The sequence below is a fragment of the Sorex araneus genome, chromosome 1, assembly GCF_027595985.1.
Source record: "Sorex araneus isolate mSorAra2 chromosome 1, mSorAra2.pri, whole genome shotgun sequence".
Classification (NCBI taxonomy): domain Eukaryota; kingdom Metazoa; phylum Chordata; class Mammalia; order Eulipotyphla; family Soricidae; genus Sorex; species Sorex araneus.
The window spans coordinates 131,618,107-131,640,535 of record NC_073302.1 but is presented as its reverse complement, the minus strand read 5'-3'; positions in this window follow the sequence as shown (position 1 = coordinate 131,640,535).

Here is a 22,429-nt window from a genome sequence, read left to right as displayed (position 1 = left end):
TATCAAATAAGTCATGGGTAGCTTGCCAGGCTCTGCCATGCAGGATACTCTTGGTAGCTTGCCAGGCTCTCTGAGAGGGGCAGAGGAATCAAACCTGAGTCACTGCATGCAAGGCAAATGCCCTACCCTCTGTGCTATCGCTCCAACCCATCTGGTATATATATTTATTTATATAACTTCTTGAATTACTTTATGCTTTCTCTTTTGTACCACTAGGTGAAGGTTGCTGTTATTTTCCCCAAAAGTTATTATAATTAATTTTTCCCAAAGTGCCATTCACGCCCCAGTGTCTGCTTTCCTTCTTTGCTATTGTTCTTCCCTGGCTTATCCTCAAGTTCCTTTTACCAATTAATCAATGCGTCACTTTGTTCTTTGATTCAGTTAGCACTGAATCTTTTTTGCTTTAGTGTGTGCGAGCACACCCAGCTGTGCTCAGGACTTACTCCTGGCTGAGTGCTCTGGAATCACTCCCGGTGGTGCTTGGGGAACCATATGTGGTGCTGGTGATAGAACCTGCCTGCCCCATGCAAGGCAAGCGCCTTACCTGCTGTGCTTTCTCTCACACAGCACTGAACCTTTGTGAACTTTTGTCCTCTCTTTCCTTTTAATTTTTATGTGGGTTAGAGTAAGGTGATTATCATTTCCCTTTATTGTTTTTAGTACTTTAATACTGAGAAAATGAAGAGACTAAATTGAGAGAAAATAGAGCTGCCTTATTTAGAATAAACATTCTAATTTTATCTTTTTTTGGGGGGGTCACATCCAGCAATGCACAGGGGTTACTCCTGGCTCTGCACTCAGGAATTACTCCTGGCAGTGCTCAGGGAACCATATGGGATGCTGGGAATCGAACCCCGGTTGGCTGTGTGCAAGGCAAACGTCCTACCCACTGTGCTATCAGTCCAGCCCCTCCATTTTTATCTTGATGAATAGATTTATTCAATATTAATAACCAAAAAATTCTCTTCTGAATAATCAAAACTTTCTGCTGGTCTTGTTGTCATCTGAGGAACATAACGATGGCAGTGGAAATATGTTTGTAATTTACATATATATGTATATATAGATATATTTAAATTTCACTTTAAGTTGTTTTGAGAAATTCATGTATTTTCCTCAACCATTATAAGTATAAAAGAAACCTGATTGAAGACACCCTAAGACATATACTGAGTGGTTAATGACATTTACTAGACATTTCCTGAATTAAACTGAGGTTGAATTTTATGCTTCAGGAAGTCTTATTAGAGTAATTTTGAATGCGTCCAAATTAATATGCTGCATTTTATTTCCACTAGAATATTAAATCAACAATTTCTTTTTTATGATTACTTAACTAACTCTATGTAGATAAGTGATAGAGATTACATGGGAAATGCTTTTAAAATTATATAATAGTTTTTTTAATTGTTTTGTTAAGATTGTGGTATTATTATTTGAATTGTAAAATCTCTTTCATTTGGCATGAGAAAATGATCTTTAAAAAAGATGTGTTAATTTCTGACTTAGACTCATATATACTTTTCTTGCATTTAAGAAACAAAACACTTATATTGATATTGTTATTTTGTGCTTTAACTCGTAGGTATAAAAGGATCAATCAATTTCTCCAGCTACTTCTCTTTGCCAGTATAACTATGAATTCTGAAGATGAAAATTGGTTCTTTGTTCTGAGATCAAAACACACTGCAGAGAAGAGATACTGAAGTAAACAGAAACGTTTTATTAATAGAGAACTGGAAGTAATAGTTCAGAATTCTTATTTTTGAGGACTGTTTTTTACAACTCAGCATTTTTAAAGTAGGAAATAAGAATGAAATAAATTTTATGCTGGTTGCTTGTTAATAAAGAATTAAGGATGAATGTAAGAGTGTGGATTTACTAGGAAACCTCAAAGTATACTAAGGAATCATTTTGCTTTAAAAATTCTGTTATGAGCAAAGAAGCTTGATTCTTGAATGTGGTTTGAATTCATGAAGAGAATTCTGGTAAAATTACTACCCAATTTCATATAAACAATTTTCATTTACCTTTGACAGCAATGGTAATGAACTATCCTATAATTTATTTTATCATGCCAACTTGGCCACTTATATTTTTTATAAAAAACTTTATCATAGCAAAATAAAATATTTTAAGGCTTTATACAATATCTCTTGTGAAGTCAGATACAGAATTTAAAACTAAATAATTAAAAATTACTCACTGAAGTAATTTTAAAACCAAACAATGAAAGGATAGCACAGCGGTAGGGCATTCACCTTTCATGCAGTCGACCAGTGTTGATTCCTCTGCCCCTCTCGGAGAGCCCGGCAAGCTACCGTGAGTATGGCGCCCACACAACAGAGCCTGGCAAGCTACCCATGGCGTAGTGGATATGCCAAAAGAAGTAACAAATAAGTCTCACAATGAGAGACATTACTGGTGCCCGCTCAAACAAATCGATGAGCAACTGGATGACATGTGTGTGTGTGTGTGTGTGTGTGTGTGTACTTTCACTGAAATAAAGCCCAGTGGGTGGATATCAGAGTTGGAGACATGAACCTTTTGAAGTTAAATTGTATAAAACAGATGGCATTTAGTGCAGTGTTGAAAGATTTTTGTTCTGGTTGGGAAACAGCTTTTTCAGTAGTTACTTGAGTAAACATGGAGTTATGGTCATAGGAGCAGATAACTTCATAGTTAGAATCTTGGATTCCTGGAGAAATTCTCTGAAGATTGCTTCTGCATTCTTAGACAAGCAAGAAATAGTGTTTACAAATGTGAGTAGTGAAAGGAATTATTTGAAATGTAGAAATCCTAAATACCTAATAATCAAAGTTATCCATTATTTTATTTATTTTTAAAAAAATTTTTATTAGTGAATCACCATGAGATACAGTTACAAACTTATGAACTTTCATGTTTGCATTTCAGTCATACAGTGATTGTTTACATCCCTCCATCAGTGCTCATTCTCCTCCACCAATGTATCCCACCCAGTATCCCTCCCACCACTCCATCCCAACCCGCACTACCCCACTCTCCCTCTGCAGCAGGGCATTCCCTTTTGGTTTCTCTCCTTTGGGGTATTATAGTTTGCAATAGAGGTATTCAGTGGCCATCATGTTTGGTCTATAGTCTACTTTTGGCATGCATCTTTCAACCCGACTGGGGTTAAAATAATAAAATAATAATCACTTGTATCACTTGTAGTCCCATTGATCTTTGATTTGCTCTAGTGGGCACCAGTAACATCTCCATTTGTCCCTATCACAAGCCAGTGTAGCCCAATGATACCTGCTCGCTCCAGGAACAGAAAAAGCCTCAAATCGTTCACTGAGAGATTTGACGAAGAAATCTGACCATCTAGTTGGTGGGTGGCCACGAGGTCTTCTGACGTCCCGTGGAATCCAGTCTGTAACAGCTCTAGTCCAATGGTCATCTCTGAATCGCATTACATGACCGGCCCATCTGATTTTTGATGCCTTGGCAAACGAGACAGCATCCCTGATTTTTGACCGTCGATGGAGTTCAGAACTCCGAATTCCTTCTCTCACTTGAGTGAGACATGATATTCCCAGCATAGCTCTTTTGATTCCTCTTTGGGATACCCGAATAGCATTCTCATCCTGCTTGCATAGGGCCCAGGTCTCTGAGGCATATGTTAGTGCAGGAAGATGGTGGAATCGAAAAGATGTTCCCAGAGTCGGAGGTTCTTCGTTCTCTTAACCACCTCTTTGACGCTCTTGAAGGCATTCCATGCTGCTCTCTTCCTCCTGCGCAGTTCTGGCACCAACTCATTTCTCATGTTGATTTCTCCACCCAGGTATACATAGCTGCTGCATTCGGAGATGTTCGTTCCATTGAGAGCAAATGGAGCTTCATGAACATCGTCTTGTTGAGATTCAGCTGCAATTCGACCTTTCCACACTTGTGGTCAAAGTCGGCCAGCATTTGTTCTGCTTGGCTAATGTTTGGCGTTATGAGAATGATGTCATCAGCGAAGCGGAGGTGGTATAATTGCCGACTATCTATCTTCACTCCCATTCCTTCCCATTCCAGTTGTCGAATGATGTTCTCAAGGGCGGCACTGAAGAGTTTCGGTGAAATGGTATCAACTTGTCGCACCCCTCTCTTTACATCAATGATCACTTCCTTGTAGAATGGTGAGATCCTGGTGGTGAATCCACAATACAGCTCTTGGAGGATTTTGATATACTGAATAATAATAATAATAATAATAATAAAATTCATTATTTTATTAATAAAATAAATTTCAAATCCTTTCTTTTTTGGCTCAATGATTTTTGACATCAGTGATTTCAGTTTTTTCTTCTTCTTTTTTATTTTTGGGCCATACCTAGTGATGCTCAGGGATCATTCTTGCCAGTGCTTAGGGGACTGTATGGAAGACAAGTACTTTAAACCCCCAGGCTATCTCTACTCCCCTCCTCTACTCCTTGCAGCAATGCTCTAACGCTAGGCACTCTACTAAGTTATAGTGACGTAGAGGAGTCCACACCTCTAAGGTATGCACAGTACAATGGGAGATATTTAATTGGAGTATCTCCACTGAGAGACTCCTGTATGTTTTAAAGGAGAGAATAAAGAATCAGAGAAACTCAAAATTACATTGAAAGGTGAAGTTTTTGGGCTCAACAGTTTTATTATACCTAGGCAAGTAAAACGTGGCTATTTTGCTAACTTCTGTTCACTTAATATTCACTTTACTCTGTTCACGTATAAAGAACTTTCAGTTGGCTATGTTAAATATTTACCCGTTATTAGTGCTGTTATATGTTCTCAGGACACTAAGCTCTTCATTAAATTAGGCAACCCTGACCTTCCCATCCCAGTAGTTTCGAAAATATCTTCATTCATTCATTCATTCATTCATCTGGTATTCTGGTGCTGTCTTCTAAAACACGTGAACTACCGAAAACGTCAGGAGCTCTAGTGTAAAAAACTAAGGCTCGCCGAGGGGCAAGTGCACTCTCGGGCTCTCCGGGCGGCTCTGTCTCACCACCCGCGTTCGGTGCTCTGGAACCTCAGTGTGTGGACTGGATCCGGAACCGCTGTGTGTTCCGTCGGTCAAGGGCAGGCGACGAGAGGAAGAAGGCCAGACTGGTTGCTCGACCAGTTTTTATTTCATTCTCTCTCTCTGCTTCTCTCCTGCTCTCGGTCTCTCTCTTGATCTGTGGATCTGGCCCCCGTGGATATGGCCCCCCCAACCCACTCTTACAGCCTCGTTAAATCTCCCCAGCATGAGGGGGTTGGGGCGTACACCTAGGTGTGGTCACAATCAATAGGGTAAGGTTCCTTTCCCTTAGGGGATGCTTTTCCTAGGACTTAATTCTCTTTCAGCAGGAGGATCCACCCAAGGGCGGAGTCCCCTGAGTGTGTTTCTCTTCTCCTCAGCCAGCAAACACATAAGAATCCATAAAATTAATCATTTTGTATGGACACAATAAGAGATGCATTAAAGCTATAGAATTGCTCTCCTGGGGCCATCTCAATCTCAGACTACAGTGCTCAGGCCAGATCAGTCTTTCCTATCCCTAGCAGGGTCCTAGTCTTATCATTACTTTTGGATCATGACAGCATTTGTCTATGTTCAAGCTCTTAACTTATAGTTAAGAATTAGGCACTTTGGCCAGGCCCATCTCGATGCCAGGGTAGCACATAACTCACTGCTTGCCCTGCATCCTTTCCATCCCTTGTTGGGACCCTGATTTTGGGGTGCTAGGAACTGAGGGCAACTGAGGCTTAAGTGGAGAAAGCAGATGCCTGGGAGGGAATAATATTCGAGGCCAATTAATTCCCAAATTATAAAAACATAATATTGTCTTCTTGTGTCTATACAAAACAGACATAGCTTTAAAGTAAATTATTCAAAAGGCATAAAGAGGAGAGAAAGGCAATGTTATAATATTCAGTGTCCTAGGAAGGTCTGACCTTACAAATTAGCAGAGTCAGATTACGGGAAAGCCGAGGATTAACTCTTTTGGAGAAGAGAGCATGGAGAAGTGATTATAGCTAAGCAAAGGGATGGGAGAGATATGGGAACACCTTGATGGGTGTGACTGGGGTAAGCCTAAACTCCGGGGAAAACCGGGACAAGCTACTTGTGGCAAGGAAGGAAAGGACAAAGTAATGTCATCCTACACTCTAGCTGTTCATCCGACTTTAGCTAAGAAAGTAGTAAAATAGGCAAGAAGATTTCACCTCACACTAACTAACTGCAATCTTGTGGTCTCCTGTGTCTCTTGGTTAATGAAGCTTGGGTTCCTTATATCTGAGTGTGTTTTCAAAGCAGAACTTTTTATTTATAACTGCTCTGTAGCACTTTCATACCATTGTTCATTGATTTGCTTGAGCAGGCACCAGTAACTTCTCCATTTGTGAGATTTGTTGTTACTGTTTTTGGTAAATCAAATACGCCATGGTTAGCTTGCCATGCTCTGCCATAGGGGCAGGATACTCTCGGTAGCTTGCTGGGCTCTTCGAGAGGGATGGAGGAATTGAATACAGGTCGGCCATGTGCAAGGCAAATGCCCTACCTGCTGTGCTATTGCTCCCCAAACAAAAATAGTTAGAGGCCATATTCCATGTACACTACCCTTCTCTAGTGACACATTTGACCTGGTAAAAATCTAAGTTAGTTTTTCAGAACCACCTCATTTTTGAATAGTTTATTTGTTTTTATAGCACCTTATGTCGTTTCAGCTACGAACTGGTTAGTCACTTAAACTTGTCAGAAATATTCCATATTCCATGTCAAGATGTAGTAGTCTTAGACATCATTATGTTTCCTTCTTCCCAGATTATATCTGATTTTATCATGTTTCTTAGCAATATTTTAGTTTCTTTCAAAGAAGTATGAATGTGAAAGAAAAAAACACCCTGAAAACATTGACTTTTGCTCAGCAGACAACAGGTACCACAAAGATTGTGGATTTCAGTATGAATTTATGTGGTGCATTTGTTTTAGGGAAAACATGCTCAGAGCTACACTTTTAGTTCTGACTCTTAGAATCCAGGCTCTTTTTTTTAAATTTTTTTTAATTTAAATTTTATTGAATCACCATGTGGAGGGTTACATAGTTCTCAGGATTATGTCAGTTATACAATACTCAAACACCCTTCCCTTCACCAGTGCCCTTATTCCATCACCAACCACCCCATTATACCTCCCGCCCCCTCCCGCCCCCCCCAGTCCCCGCCCTTGTAAGTGATAAGTTTCACTTCGTTTACGCTTTATCTTGGTTACAGTCCATGTTTCAACACATAACTCACTATTGTTGCTAGGGTTTCCCCCCCAAAAAGAAAAGACAGTCCTACTGTCAAGGAAGCATTTGATGGCTCTCCATTGCTGAGAATGTAGAGATATTAAGTCCTGCTGTTTGTTACATAACTTTTCTATTTTTTTCCCCCCTCGTCCCGTGCCACTGAGTTCACGCCTGTTTAGTAATCACCATGCTGCCTGACAAAGGGAAAAAAAAACGAAAAAAATGGTTATTTCCCGTCATCAGCCGGCGTGGGGCTCTGGCTTAGTTGATAGTCTGGTAGAATGTCTGCAAGCAGTTTCTGGAACCAAAAGTAATACGCTGGTATCAGCCCCGGCTCGCGATTCCACCAGCGTCCCACTGTTCCAAGTACATAATAATTTATTCCCTTGTATCCCATTCCCACGCCACCAGGTCCGTGTCAGCTTAATGGACATCATACTATGGTTAACGCCACACCGCGTTTCTTCCCGAGAAAGAAGGATAGTTCTTCTCAGCCAGCATGGGGATATGGCTTAGTTCAGTCTATAGAGATGGCTACCACTTTGATTGCCTTCAATATTTCAGCAAAAGACTTACTATTCTTGTTAGGATTTCCCACCAAAGTCCGACCCGTTAAAAGGGAACCATTTCATATTGGTGATGATTAAATGACATTAGGTCGTGCGGCCATGGCAGCGGCCTCACGGCTTTGAATTTCTGTATAAAGCCCAGGGAAAGTACAGCCAGAAATTACACGTCACTACAAACTTTAACCCTATTATGGTCCCCCCAAAGTCCAACCCATTACAAAGGAACCATTTTATATTGCTGATGATTAGATGACATTAGGCCGTGGCAGCGGCCGCGCGGTTTTGGGTTTCTATATAAAGTCCAGGGAAAATTCTGCCTAAAATTCTATCGCTACAATCTTTTACCCTTCAACAAAAAACTCAGTACTATTGTTTGGAGTTTCCCCCCACGGTAAGCCCTGCTAAAAGGAACATTTACACGTTGCTGACAATCAAGAGATATTAGGTTTTGGATTTCTATATGAAGTCCTGGGCCAGTAGCTCCGAGCACACAGTTTGGAGGCATTTTGGGGGCACTGCTCGTGTCCAAAGTGGTTCAGTTCCCTCCGGGGTCAATCTCACGTGGCGGCAGAAAGGAGCGTACCCACATGGCTCTGTGCTTAAATATCGGCACAGGGCGGATCCGGAAGTCCCGCCCCATCAGCTTTCCCAGGCTTCCTGCCAGGCTCTTTATTTGGTTGCAAAAATGAGTGCAGGAGCAAGTCAGAGAAAGAAAGACAAAATAGTAATTTGTTAGAATGAGTTGTACTCTTAGGAATCAAACAGCAAAGATAAAGTAGAGAGGACATTGTTTCAAGGTAGACCAGTAGGATACTAGAAGAATATGCATCCAGAGAGTTGGAGTCTATACAGACAGTAGTGCTCCTTCCATAAAAATTTTCTAAGTTACAAAATAGGGATAGAAATGGGTTAAATTAATCCTGGGTGTGTGATGCATGGGATTTCAGAGAGGAGGGTGGCTTTGGCAGTGGTGATTCTCAGAGTCAAAGCACCACTCGGATTTTAATCTTATTTGGTTGCAGTCTGGGGTTAATATGGTAGTTGCAGAATGGGAAATAGGCACCTTTATTCTCATCCACCCCCTCTCGGAGAGCCCGGCCAGCTACCGAGAGTATCCCGCCTGCACGGCAGAGCCTGGCAAACTACCTGTGGCGTATTTAATATGCCAAAAAGAGTAACAACAAGTTTCACCATGGAGATGTTACTGGTGCCCGCTCGAACAAATCGATGAGCAACAGGAGGACAGCGATACAGTGATACAGTGAATATTTTTCCATGAGAGGCAGTATTTGCTGATCTTTTCCCCATATCAGGAACTGGACACCACATTTATATTGGCCTTTCTCCTTGAACACTCATAATTGCAGGGCAAATACTCTTAAAAAGACAGAAAAATATGTAAATCAGTTACAGTTTCATTTGTGGACCTGGTTTACTAGAGTGAGGACAGGAAATTTGAGTATTAAATTTCAATTTATTCTTGCGTTCTTGAATACTTAAAAAAGGGACAAGCTGTTTCCTACCGAACTGACTGAAGTTTGTGTACATTAAACAACTCCTTTTGCGGGGGGGGAGGGGGCAGGAGATAGTACAATGGTAGAATATGTCTGACTCTTGTGCAATTTCTGGCAACCCCGAGCATCCCTGTAGGCCCCTGAGCACTGCCAGGTGTGGCCCTACAGACCACAGATCAGTGTGGTCTGGTTATTCCAACAACCCCTCCAGCCACTGCATTGAACCAAAGATTTGGTTGACTGAGAATCACAAGTGGCACCTTTGGGCCTCCTATTCAGCTTTCAGAAGGCCCTCTCTTTATAAGAAAAAAAAAAAACATTCTTACTGAAAATATTCTTTCTACAAGAAAACAAATGATGTCCAGCAGGCATGTGTGAATGTTCATCATCACTTTACTAATTATTAGGGACATGCAGATCAAAACAATGAGGTAACATCACATGCTGGCAAGAATGGCATATATTTAAAAAGACCAGAAATAACCATTATTGGTGGGATGTTGTAAAAAACAAACTCTCATAAACTGCTGCTGCAAATGTCATCTGGTTCAATCTCTGTGCAAAGTAGTTCAGAGATTTCTTATAAAAGTTATAAAAGTCAGTGAGTAGAACTTTCTTATAAGTCAGTAATTTCACTACTTGGCTTCTACCTACAAGTCATGAAAACATTAATTCAAAAAGATTTATGTATAGTTACATTCATTGCAACACTTAATACAATAACTAGGATGTAGAGGCAGTATAAATGTGCAACAACAGATGAATGGAAAAAAAAGGTGTCGTATATATGTATACTGGAATACTATGCAGCCATAAGAAAAGATGGAGTCATCCCATTTTTGTTGCATTGTGAATGGGTTTGGAGGGTATCATGTTGAGCACCATAAATCAGAAGGAGGACAAATACCAGATGATCTCACTCATCTGTGGAATATAAGGAGACAAAGTAAGAGAAAAGATAACATTCAACAATAACAAAACTTTGACCTTGGATTACAATACCATCTTTGGGGCAACATTAAGGGAGTATGATTACTAGACTGGGGTTTACAGGGGAAGCTGTAGAGGGTCATAGATACTTCGGAGGTGTGGGGTGCAGCAACTTTTTATGTTAGTACCATAGGCTTTGGCTCTAAGGTATTAACCTTAGAGCCAAACTATGGGAAAAAAAAAAACCCAAACAGTATTATAATGGGAAGTTTTACTTCTTTCTCTTCTTATACCAGAATATTCTAATGGATAAGAGCATAAGCCGTAGACTTGACTGGTATTCTTCAATCTTTTAACTCCTGCAAAGATATCTGCCTACTTGTCCAGGGACTGTCAGTTATAACCACTGTGATCATTGATTTTTCACAATCTTTTTATACCTGCCAATTGGTGATTCAATACCACTAACCTAGATTTTTTTAAATAAATTTTTATCAACTATATCTCACCTGTTTTCTATAATGGCCTGCTAATATATGTATTTTTACTATTAAAAACAAGAACAATTTTATGTGAGAAATTAAATTGATTCGTGTCATGAACCTAAGTATTTTGACTCAAGAGCACCATTGTAGCATCTATTTCACTTTGGACTGACATTACAAATTGTATGTATAATGAACTTACAGTGCTCATGGTGTCTCCAGAGTACAATGATTAATAGCAGCTTTAGAATACTAAATTATGCACATCTTAGAGTAAATAGGAGGCAAATATTTGAGGAAGTTTAATGCATGCTTTAATTGCACGAGAAATCTGAAGCTTGTGCAATGAAAGAAGTGTAGAAAATGGTAAGAAATTATCAAAACCCACGTTCATTTGTATTCAAAAGATTCCTGGAATAGTTCCTTAACCAATTTTTGGGATGAGCTGATCAAAATTTTCCTACTCTCTCCAAGTTAATTTCTTCTGATTTTCCTCAACAGCGATATTATACTTTTACTGTGTGTACACACTTCCCGTCCTTCTAGTCTAGGTTCATGAGTGTCTGTCAGTAATGTAGAGGGAAAGAAATAATGGTATGCTTATTTAGGATACAACCAAAATATTTTACTAAGGATATATTTATAGACTTGATCAGGCTACAGAGAATTCTTTGAGCTACTAGCAACAGGGTTGTTGCAGATTTTAGGTCCAGGGGAAATTTAAAGTTGTTACTAGAACTTAAAGATAAAGAGTTATCAGAACAGTATTATCTTAATAACTATGAATTTTTCCTGGGGACATTCGTAGTCTGGAAGTCATTACAGGACTTAAGGGAATGATCTTACTTTCCTATGGAAACTCTTCATTTCATATGCGGACTCATTGACTCACTGTGTGCAGTGAGAACTGAAACATGAAGTCTGAAAGAATATCCTGCTGTAGTCCAGGCAGTTCTTTGTTCCTCTGAGAAATGTAAATTTAGATACAAATGGTGCAAGTTAATTATATCGGTGAAGAATGGAAAATAGTGTGTGTGGATCCACACATATACATATACATTCTGTAACTTTAGTCAAATTATGCTTAGGGTATAGTCATAGAAGAATTCAAGCTGTTCCACTTTCTGATACCCTCTTTCCTGCCCCATGCCATTAAAAAGCAGTCAGTACTCCTGGAAAAGGCTTCCCACTGTGAGCTGAGCCACTACTCTGCCTCCTGATTTGCCTTCCTTCTTAAAGTAGGGTCTTCAATTCTATCTGGTGTATTAGTCAAGAATTGTCATAAATGGATTGACTAAGTTTCATATAATTTAAATACCTATAAATGTCTGAGTGATAGACTGAGGGTATCAAGAAATTACTTTTGCTTATCTTAAAGTGGAGTGTAATTATGGGTAATTTTTCTCTTGAGGCATTTATCACTCTTTTTTTTTTATTATATTTCCAGTCTAAAGCATGTTTAATCTGGGTTGCTTAGATACTAATATTTTTTCAATGCTTTATAAAAAGATTTTTGTAATGCCTTTCAAACCATTTGCTCAACCTTTAAATTTTCTCAACCATGGCATACATAGCTAGATATATTTTAATTTTGCTATGTGCAGCAACCAAATAAAATTAACAAAAATTTTAATGTATTTACTTATAATTTTATTCAATAAGATTTTGAAATGAGTTGTACACATAAAGTGATTATGATGAAAACAACTCAACAAGCAAGATTAGAAAGGGAAATTTTTATTCTATTGGGGCATGAAGAAAGACTGTGTTTGATGGGAAAAAGCTATGGTAGTTTGCTGTGACTATTGTTTTCATTAGTAAAGATGAAAACAGTTGATCTACACCATATTGCTTTAGCTGACACTAAACCTTTTTTACTCCTCCGATAATATTCCTGTTCACTTTGTGTACCCATTTTTATATATAAGAATTTATTCAATTAATTAAATATATATCCAGGGAATATAGCTTATTTTAGAAACCAGATCTGTTACATCCTGGAATAGACTCCATGTTGTCCAAAAAATATTTTTCTTCAAAATATCTAATAGGTTTTAAAATGGCTGAGAGATGTGTTAACGATGTTTATGTTGCAGAGGAAATGGCATGAATAAATCTATAGTTCTGTCTGCTTTGTTTTGAGGGAGGGAGAGGAGAGGAGTGTTGCCTACTTAAAATTTTTTTGTTTTTGAGCTACACTCAGTGGTTTTCAGAGTGTTTTCTGGATCTGTGCTCAGGGATTACTCCTGTTAGGGCTTGGGGGGCCCTTTAGGTTGCTGGGGGTTGGATGCAGCCAACCACAGACCAGGCAAGTGCCTGACCTGCTTTACTATCTATCTATCCCTAAACATAATTTTAATTGATTTATTATGGCCTCCAATTTCATAGAACTTAGTTTTGTTTTACATCTCTGTGTGTTTATGATTGTCATCACTACCACCACCAGAGTTCCCCTGCCATTTACCATCAAAAGGATCCCTCTATTCATTCATACACACCACACCCCATTTACTTATACTCCCCTTAATTTTTACTGAGTGTGAGATTTAGTTTAGTTGTTTTTTTGGCATTGGCTGAGTTAGATATTTGTGTTCCATATATTAGTCAAACAAAGGGTTAATTCACTTTAATTTCCTTATTTTATTTACTATAATCCCTACAAAACTCATTCATTTTGTCCCCAAAGAACACATATTTGTTGTTGGAGAGATAACTCAAAGGGCTGAATAAATGCCAGGCAAGCACAGAGATCTGGATTTCATTCATAGCTTCTTCATGGCCTCCTGAAAACTGTTCTGTGTCTTCCTGGTAATACCCTGCAGAATCTAGAGGCTGCCCAAATCAAAGAACATGAATTCATCTTTTATAATGACAGAGTAGTATTCTGTTGAGTATCATTGACATAACTTCTTTGTTCATTGGTGCTTTGTTTGATTCTATGATATGATTATTTTTGAATTATGATCCTATGAATATACACATACGTGAGCATTCTTTCAGATTAATGCATTAATATTCTTTGGATAAATGTTTAGAAGTGATACCACTGGATCACATGTCTCTGATTTATGCCATTTTATTTTTTATATTTTTTGGTTGTTTCATATTTCTCTTGTTTTTCTATTCCTTGGACCTCTTTGCCTTTTCATGTGGATGTTTTTTGCTACTGATTTCTTTGCTGCCAAGTGTTTTTCACCTTATTAATGTCTTTATATTTTTGTGTATTGGCTCAAAGAGCCCGCCAAGCTACTGAGAGTATGGAGCCTGCATGGCAGAGCCTGGCAAGTTACCCGTGCGTATTGGATATGTCAAAAACAGTAACAATAAGTCTCTCAATGAGAGACATTACTGGTGCCCGCTCGAACAAATGGATAAGCAATGGGATGACAGTGACAGTGACAGTGACAGTTGTCATGAGGGTTGTGTTAGACTTAATATGCATGAATTTTCTTTGTTTGTGATGGTATTGCTTTATCATTTAACTATCTCAAATTAGTCTTTTCTCATCTCGCATAAGGGATACCAGGGCTCCAACCTGGGTCAGCCATGTGTAAGGTGAGCTCCCAATTCTCATTACTGTCACTCTAGTTCCTATTAGTTAGTTATTTTAAAATCACATTTAGAGGGCATGTGACTTTCCTGGTTTCTGGCCAAGACTATGAGCTTGTGGGTGAGACTCCTGTGCCCTGTATACTGGTCATGTTTCCATGTTTCCAGTTGCATAGCCCTATCTTCGAGGTAGACATTGAGAATAAAATTTAGGTTGAGTGTGAATATTAATTTATGAACAAGGTAACATTGGGTCAAGGGGTCATCATCATCATCATCATCTTCATTACATCATCATCATCATCATCATCATCTCTACGAGAGATTATTGGATTAAATGAAGGGTTAGGGCTCAGTTAGGGTTAGAATTAGGGTTATTGTTATTATTCAGATTTTGTTTTGTTTATGGTTGACACTGAGAATATTCATTCATATTAAAAAATAAGTGTACGTTAGCAATTTTGGTGTGGCTGGAGAGAGTACAAAAATTAAGGCTAGCACCTGGACATTGCCATTGTGCTCAAAAAAGTATCCGTTTCTCTTCACAGTATTTTTAATTATAGAATTTTAATATTCCTGAATTATTCTCTTAATATGCATACATTTATATGTTCATATACATTCATGAATATATTTATATGCAGAATGCAAGAAAATTTGGTGAACTCCAAATCATTTTGGACTACTTAAAATTCCTACATGCCACAGACCAATATAGCATAGAATGGTGTGTAGAATTACATCAGGGAAGTCATTCATTCACTGGAGAAAACATTTATGCCAACCCCATTTGTTTACTTTTTTACAGCTCATTAAGTTTTTACAGGAAGATGAAATAGTGTGAGATGCAAGCTGAGGAACATTTGCATACAATCTGGATTGATTTCCTTATGTAGATGTGGCTGAATTGTTGCACTCTTATTAAAAATCACTTCTTTGTAAATGTAGAATAATGAAGTTGAATGCCTCATTCCACTCTGGGTTTAAATTTTTATGTAAGGAAAAAATATATATAGGAAATAAACCTATAAAATCTTGCTGTATGGTTTATTCTTTGTTCCTAAGAAATGCAAATTCCACAGAATTAATACATACAAGGAATTAAAAATGTTGAAATATGAATATATCCATGTAATTCATTCATTCAGGACAACCATGATTTAATTTAATTAATTAATTAATTAAATTTTACTTTTTGAGTCACACCTGGCAATGCACAGGGGTTACTCCTGGCTCTGCACTCAGGAATTACTTACTCCTGGCGGTGCTCGGGGGACCATATGGGATGCTGGGAATCAAACCGAGTTGGGCCTGTGCAAGGCAAACACCCTACCTGCTGTGCTATGCTCCAGCCCCAGAACCATGATTTTAGCATGAAATTTAATGTTTTAAAACAATGTTTAGCATTCGCTACCTTGAACTGTTAACTACAACTCTGTCAACATTAATTCTTCCTACAAGACGCTCTGAAATTATTTTATAAAATGCGTGTACATTTTAAAGTATCTACTGTATTTACCATGAAAATAAGCAATAGAGAGAAGCAATGATTACAGGTAACTTGATACAGGCATAGAATGCAGAATAAGCAAGCAGGAGAGAAAGACTGAACAGTGAAGACTATAATGATTGGAGGGGAGAAAATGGCACCTAATGTGAGGAGAATTAACTTGCTACCACCATGTTCTGGGTCCCAATATATATCACTATTGGCCCAGGAAACAAAATGTAGGCATTTTTATGCTTAAGAAAAATTGTTACACTTACTCATCATGTAAAATCATAAACACTACATTAAAACTTTATAAACAGAATAGACAACTATTAGAAATATATTTTTAACACATCTTTCTCATTGAGTTCTATTCTGTCATTAGCTCATACAAGCAGTAAGAACAATTACAAATAATCCAGCTGGTAAAGATAGGCTACACATATCACATATAAAAGATGCTATGTATAAATATTTATACGATTTGCGGTTTTAATATTTATTTTGTTGACAAATTTATAATTGAAACATGAAGATTTCTGAGGTATGTTGTGAAGTACTCTGGGTATGGAGATCATGGATGGTCTTATTCTAAAGGAAAAACTAGTGACTTGGTTAGAGACAAAATTATAAACATACACTTAAGATATAAAGACATTAATTAACCACTGAGAAAAGGCAGACTAAGATCCTATAAAGTTGTCAAGTAATGATGAAAGTAGGTGCATGAGAATGGGTTCCAGTAAAAAGTGATGCAATGAAACATTTTGTTTTAGTGAATATGGAATCCTCTGACTCCAGTTAGCATTAGCTCAACTCAAGTCAACCACACTCATCATGTTATACCTTGAATTCTTACAGCTTATTTCTCCCTTCCCCAGCTGTCTGTCACTGGTAACCTGTGTCTAGCCTCTATTTATTATTTTATTTTTTCTGATATCACATATTAGTGATATCAGTGTTTATCTTTCTCGACATTTCACTTAGCATAGTGCTTTCAAAGTTTATGTTTTTACATATGGTGATTTTTAAAATAATTGCATTCCATTCTAGTTATACTCTTGCATATGTGTGTTATTTTATTCACTCATGGATATTGAAATATTTTTTATGTCTTCACTCTTGTAAAGCTCTATCTTCCAATGTTTCCAACATGGGGTTGCATTTATGCTTTCAAATTATAGTTTAATTTTTCTCAGGGAGTTTTCTAACAGGTGAAATTTCTGGATCATGTGGGAGTTATATTTCTTATTTGGGGGTCCGTTATATATGTACCTATTTTTAAATTCCACTAACAATATACATGGATTTCCTTTCTGCATATAAAGCTACTTATCAAGTTCTGTTATCCTTTGGCTTGAAGATGGAGGTGACCTTGCACCTGCAGGGCAGTGTCTCCAGCCCTTTGAGCTATCTTCCTGGCTCTCATGACTTTTTGATGATTACCATTCTGGAGGTGTGAGGTGCTATTTCATTGTGGCTGTAGCATATTCCTTATAACTCTGGATAGTGAATATCTTTTCATGTACTTGTTGATCTATTATGTATCTTCTTTGAACAATAGTTTATTTGGGTTCTCTATTTTTCATTAAATTATTATTATTATTATTATTATTATTATTATTTTTTTTTTTTTTGCTTTTTTGGTCACATTCAGCAATGCACCGGGGTTACTTCTGGCTCATGCACTCAGGAGTTACTTCTGGTGGTGCTCGGGGGACCATATAGGTTGCTGGGAATTGAACCCGGGTCGGCTGCTTACAAAGCAAATGCCCTACCCACTTTGCTATTGCTCCAGCCCCCTCATTAAATTATTTGATTTTGTTTAGTTAAAGAGTAGGGGTATTCAAACATTCCCAGAGATTTAAAAAATATTTTTCTACTTTATAGGTAGTCCTTTTAATTTCCAGTTTTAATTTTCTATGCCGAAGCTCTTTAATATAATCCCATTTGTTGAATTTTTTTATTTGCTGCTCCTGTTTTAGGTGTAATAACCTAAGAAATCATTACAAAAACTCATGTGAATGAGCTCTATTCCTATATTTTCTTCCAGAAGTTCCAAGGTTCAGATCTTACAGGTTCAGATCTTCACTTATGTCTTTAATCTATTTTGAGTTATCTTTTGTAAATAGTGTATGGTAAAGTATATTAGATTCTTATTTCCTTTCGATCTCCCTCTCTGAATCTGGATCGTAATATGAAGAGAAAGCTATACATGGAAAGAAGACATATTACACATATAAACATTTATTTATATTTCTGAAAGCCGTACAGCTATTTGAAGGATTAAATTTAGAAAAGTGATGTTTGAAACATTTCAGATTCACAGGAAAAACCATCTGGTCCATAATTGTGACATAAACTTTAAAAGATTAAACTAGCCTGACAGAGAAGACTTTTATTATCTATAATAAAATTGCACGTTTAGTGATAATTCTTTTTTAATTGGAATCATAGACATATTTTTGAAAATACATCTAATTTTATTTGTTAAAAATTATTGCATTGTTTAATATGACTATTTTTTAATTGTAAATAAGTCATCATGACATATTTTTCAGTACTAGAGTAAGTAAGAACAGTTATTCTTAATTAATAGTTTTATGATTTGAAAGGTGAATCCTGGGTATCTATAGATAATTTACAAATAATCTGATTGTATATGTATGCATATATACACATGTATATATATACATATATACACATGTATATATATACATATATATACTATAGCTTGCGTAATAACAAATTAATAGTCTCACTCTAGATACTTTGCTGGCTTACGTATTTTCATGATTCCTTTAAGCTATGATTAATGACTTATACCTCCACCTTAGCTTTCAAATACAATTATCATAAATAGCACTTATTTCTAGTTGTTGTAAACTGTGTTGGAGGATAATGGAAATGCAAGTAGGATGAAAATTCTGCATGAGATTTCAGGAGCCAAGAATAACTATTAAAATGTGATTTCATTATATTTTGAGGTCAGAACTTTTATATCTCCCATTCTGAGGTGTGCTTCATTGACTTAGTAATGTGAACAATAAAAATAGCTTTTCAGTTTTTACTTTATTTGCATTTATTTTATATTCCTTCAACTTTTGCAAGAAAAGAAAATCATTTAACTTATGGGAATTTGGAAATACATGCTACATATATTGTGGTCTTTATATCTTCCCATATGTGGGGAGATTTTTCACTATTTCATTTAGAATTGATATTGAACTATGATCTTCTACCTTGAATTATGGAAGGTAACCCAGTAAAGAAATCCCTCATAACCTTTTTTCTAGGTGGTATCAGGTATTGAACATATACCATTATTTTTGTGTTCTTATATATATATTAATGATAAATATCAAGAATCACGAATCACGAAATCCCGTTAATCACCGATTTCTTGGGCGGGCTCAGTAACATCTCATTTCATCCTTTTCCTGAGATCTCAGAAGTCTATCTCTACTCAGCCCTCCCAATGATGTCGCACTGGCACTGGGGGCTCTTTCAGGGTCAGGGAAATGAGATCCAGCTTGTTACTGGATTTAGCATATGAATACACCATGGGAAGCTTGCAAAGCTGTCCCATGTGGGTAGGAAACTCTCAGAAGATTGCCAGTTTCTCCCAGAGGGAGAAGTAGGCTACAAGATATCGCTTCTGGGAGCTCGCTTTTAAGTCTCTGGATGTTGGCCGTTGATGGAATTACACACATCTGGGTTCCTCAGTTGGTACCTTCATGCATGAGGTCTGTCCGAATGTGTGGAGAGGGGCCTTGAGCATGTCTGTAGCTAGGTTCTGGTGGTCTTCGGCTGCCAGGAGCTCTGTTAGGGGTGGGGAGGGAAGCTGGAGCCCATCCCCTCAGAGGGGCCCCGGGGAAGACAGCCAGGTGTGCAGGCAAGAGACTCTCTGCTGATAAATATAAGGAACCCAATTAATAATTACATTAATATCTCCTTTTTACATTGATTCTGTTCTCTACAGTAGGGATAAAGCTTTGTTTTCTTTTACTTCCATGGCCATCTAGATATCTATAACATCGTTTAAGGGTCATTCAGTTGAGGGCGATAGATAATGAGTGGTATAAGAATATGTTCAACCTTGTAGCAGAGCCAGACCGTGCAGTGTTGTGGGCCATATAAGGCCTGTGTGTTGGTTATTCACCACCTCTGTAATCCTAGTTTATTGAATCTCAATACATTGAGATTTTCTTAAATTTCTTAAATTTATTGGGGTGAAAATCTAACATTACAAGGGTAAAAATAATAAATAATCAGAATCATTATTATGAGACCCCTCCCATAACCTGGGAATTACCCTTCTTTTCTCTTTAACTTTTCTTAAACAAAATCTCCTTTTGAAAACAAATCAAAAAAAGAAAAACATTAGAAAAAAAAATGATTAAAAGCTGTGCATGGACTTATAGTTCAGAATACAAGATCCTGCTCCATGTCTCATGTTTGAGTTTCACTATTGATTGCAAAACATTTCCCACTTCTTGCTTTATTTTTTTAAATAAAAACCTGAATTTATAAATTCCATGCTTACAATATTTTTCCTTTTTATTTATTTTATTTTATTATTTATTCATTTTTATTATTTTATTGAAACACTGTGAGTTAGAACCTTGCAAAGCTGTTTATGATTAGGTTTCAGTTATACAGTGTTCCAACACCTATCCCTCCATCAATGTACATTTCCCAGCACCAGTCCCCAGTTTCCCGTTTCTCTCCCATCCATCAACCCTTATCCCCCACCCCCCAGTCTGCCTCTATGGCAAGCGTTTTTCTTCTCTCTCTCTCTCTCTCTCTCTCTCTCTCCTCTCTCTCACTCGCTCACTCTCACTCTCTCTCTCTCTTTCCCTTTTGGGCATTGTGCAATACAGATACTGAAGGGTTATCAGGAATATTCCTTCATCTACTTTGAACACTCAATTCTTGTCATACTGTTCCCTTCCCACTCTTGCCTACCCTCTGAACCCCACACACTTGTGGTTGATTCCAATCATTGACTGGTACTCCCAGCCCCTGTTTTCCCCTGGCTGTAGATATTAGTCTTTAGTCTTCTAATATATATCTATATACCTATATGTATATCTGTATATACATATGTTAATTTATATACCACAAATGATTGAAGACATTCTATATCTGTCCTCCTTCAGACTCATTTCACTCAGCATGATACTGTCCATGTTCATCCATTTATAGTCAAATTTGTTGACTTCAGTTTTCCTAACAGCTGCTTAGTGTTCCATTGTGTAGGTGGGCCATAGTTTCTTTATTCATTTGTCTGTTCTCTGGCACTCAGGTCATGCTTACAATATCTTGATGTTACTTTTTAGTTTTAGGCTTGCATCTATAGTTTCCCAGTCTGGAAGAAGAAAATAGAGTTCTACAATTTCTATGTTTTGGGGTTTTTTGTTTTATTTTTGTACTAAAGTATATGTCACAATTTGGTTGGCTCACATTTCTCTGTTTACCTTATAAGATTATGCAAATATTATTTACCTGAACCAGTAGTGTGTAAAATAGTTTCATTTTATTTCATCTTATACATTTTTCTGTACTCCAGCAGTTAATAATTGCTTTCTTTCAGGGACAAAGACATAGTACTAAAGTGCTAAAGTGCTTCGTTTGTGCAGGTCAAATATCAGTTCAATTCACACACTATTGTCCTTCACATCACTTTCAGAGTGATTCCTTAGCAAAGAGCCAGAAATTAGCCCTGAGAACTTCTTGGTGTGGCCCTAAAAGCAAACAAATAATTAAATTGTTTCCTTAGGTCTCCTCTTATCTTTTATCATTATGATTAAACAACAATAATGTACCTAACCTCTAAAAATGTGATAAAAAATTGGCAATTAATGAAATAATACTTTTTTTTCTTGACTACATTCCTGATAGCACAGCTGGTAGGGCATTTGCCTTGCATGCAGTCAACCCGGGTTCGATTCCTTCACTCCTCTTAGAAAGCCTGGCAAGCTATCAAGAGTACCCCACCTGCACAACAGAGCCTGACAAGCTACCCATGGTGTATTCAATATGCCAAAAACAATAACAACAACTCTCACAATGGAAACATTACTGGTGCCTGCTCGAGCAAATCGATGAGCAATAGGATAATAGTGATGACATTGATACAGTGATTCCTTCTAAAGCTCTCTGTTTATTTAATTTTATTTAGTACGTGTCTGCCACACACAAATGGCATCATGTGTAGGATAACATTGCCACAGGTAGCTTAGATTTATTTGAGTTACTCCCATCACAGTGTTCCCATTCCTCTGTGTTTATTTGTAATTTATTTCTTTGTGTTCTGTTGAGTTGTAAATATTGTTTTCCTCTTCTCCTTAAATCCCTTTGCATAGTTAGTTCCAAGCAATGCCCTTTTTGTATGGGCACAGGAAGATAGTAAATGCTATGCTTTTGTAACGTGGGAGTGGGAGTCAATTGACTCCAAATGATATTTTCCTCCTGGGCATCTGTTCTCTTGACTTAATCCTCAGCTTCCCTTACTTCCTAGCACCCCCAAAAGCAGGGTACTGATGAGGGACTTGTGTTCAGAGTCAGAATCCAGAGAGGAGAGAGAGAACCCAGGTTCAAGATGGAGAACGGAGAG